Source organism: Morone saxatilis, unplaced genomic scaffold (genome assembly GCF_004916995.1).
Source record: "Morone saxatilis isolate NCDOM2014 unplaced genomic scaffold, NCSU_SB_2.0 Contig1, whole genome shotgun sequence".
Classification (NCBI taxonomy): Eukaryota; Metazoa; Chordata; class Actinopteri; family Moronidae; genus Morone; species Morone saxatilis.
The window spans coordinates 14,685,263-14,687,627 of record NW_023339651.1 but is presented as its reverse complement, the minus strand read 5'-3'; positions in this window follow the sequence as shown (position 1 = coordinate 14,687,627).

The following is a 2,365-nucleotide window of genomic DNA, read 5'->3' as shown; positions in this document are numbered from 1 at the left end:
ACACACACACACACACTGGGCACTAAAATGGATGTGGACTGGAATGAGTGCACTACAGGTTCACTGCAGTAAGAACAGTTTGTCGTTTCTCTGCCTTTAATCTTTGTCTTCATCCGCGAAGCAGGCTGAAATGTGACCTCTGTGGCGCGCGTCACGCCCCCCCGTCCCCTCTCCACTCCCCGCTGGCGCTGAAAAAGACGCGCCACAGGTCCCGCTTGTTGCACACTTTTGCACCTGCAAGGAAAGCAGCACACTTTAACCGATAAGCCTGTATTTACCAAGCCTTTTCACTGTGGACAATGTACCTTTCAGTAGGTTTCAGCCAAATTCCTTTTCAAAAGTACAAAAACTAAATATCTGTAAATGTATACTTGAGGATTCACATTGCAGTGTCCATTGTCTTTTATGATCCAGTGGCAATGTTAAAACCCAAATCAGATCAGTGCAGAGTGCAAATTGTAAAGTGCAGATCAATCAAAGATATAATAAAAGAGAGGGATTAAATAAAGCAGATATTATAATATAAATGTTCATGTGGCCCTATCAATAGGCTTTATCTTGATTTTAAAGAGAAGAAAAAAGAGTAAAAGTCATTCACAGTCAATGTGCATCCATTTGTTCGTGTAGAACAGATAGGTCAACATTAATTCTTTGTGTAGAAGTGTATGGCAGAGGCAATGTGAATATTGAGGAAATGCTGCCGCTCGGTGGATTAATTCTGCATTGCAGCTACACCAGAATGCCAAACCACAAAGTCATGCAGTTTTATACAGTCTGTTGGCATAACAGGAGGTCAGAAAGACGTCCTACAACCTGCAGAAAGCACTGATTGCTCTATGTAGGGATGCACTCAAGCAAATCAGACCGCATTTCATATGAGAACCAGACTTTTCAGCATACTGCTTTTTATATAAAGGGTGCACCAGGCTCCTGACAGTGCCATGGGCAATGTATGTGCAAATGATAAACCAACAGTTTGATTAGTTTCATTAAAATGCAACCATTGCAGTCAACCCTTGATAGTCTATGTATCCCTGGAGTGTATATTATATGTAAAGACATGTTGTTTATGAATATGAGAGAGGATGTGTGGGCTTATAAGGTGGGAGGACTTTCACAACAATAGGATTTTATGTGTTTAATTAGGCATTACTCGTTAGGCAAAACACATCTTGTGAACGTGTAATCAAAAGCAATGGCACAGGATTATAGGAAGGTAAAAGCACACTTCCACTCATAAATATGTGTTTCTTCTTGTTCCTACGGTTGGATGTTTGAGCTTCACTGTACAGAATGATGTCTGTGCAGAGTTTGAAACAGATATAGCTTCTTCCCCCTGTTCCCTGTGCTTTGTAGTATATTTTGTTGTTTGTATAAGCGTTGAACTATTCTTTTGGATATAATTTGGCTGTTTTAATCTACGGTGTCAAAATTTAATCTGCTAAATGTTAGCGTTTTGAAGCAAAGATCAAACAAAATGTGGCATAAACAACCTTAACCCAGGAGGAGTATTCAAGACCTCTAATTAAGTTAGTTTGGTGACCAATGTCTAGCATCTAAGTATCTTGTCAGTGGGTCCTCTTTCCCACCAAAACAAATTTAGTTGTGAGCTTCACAGTTTGGTAGCCAACAGAATTTATTTCAGGAACTTAATTAAAACCCCTCAAATGGTTAACAGTGCTATTAACAAGAAATACATACCTGTGTAACAGTGCTCCTCAGCACCGTCTTTCAGACCATTAGATCTACTGTAGCCTTATTGTATGTGTGCTTAGTTCCTGCTGTGGGACAGCTCTGCAACAATAAGAACAGCTGTCCAAACATTTGCCCGTCTCACCAGCAAGCCCTTTGTCAAGAACCTGAACAAACCTGGAGACATTTTAAAAATCAAGCAACAGCAACAGCTGGCCTGGCGTATCCAGGTTCTTCAAATGTTGCAGCATCGATTTTTGCCACTCATCCATCCTCAGTGCCCTACAATGAATGCCAGCACTTGTCAGCTTCCACACTCCAAATCTTGAACCTCAGCAGATGTGTTGACAAACTCTGTTTTGGGAGGACGAGAGATGGCTGGCACTGCATGCTGTATGACATATCCTCAGGCTTTCCAAGACCCATTGTTAATGGGAGCCGCAGCTCTTGTAAAATACTTCTATAGAGCCTTTCTCCCTAGTTGTTCAGTGGCCGTGACTGTCTCAGTATGCAATGTTTGATTTATACCAGTTCTATGCTTTCTTTCAAGCCCACCTCCACTCTAATATATGTTTTTCTTCTTGTTCATATAGTTGGATGTTTGATCTTCACTGTGCAGAATGATGTATGTGCATTCAGACACTAGTAGGATGTTTTCAGAATCAGAATCAGA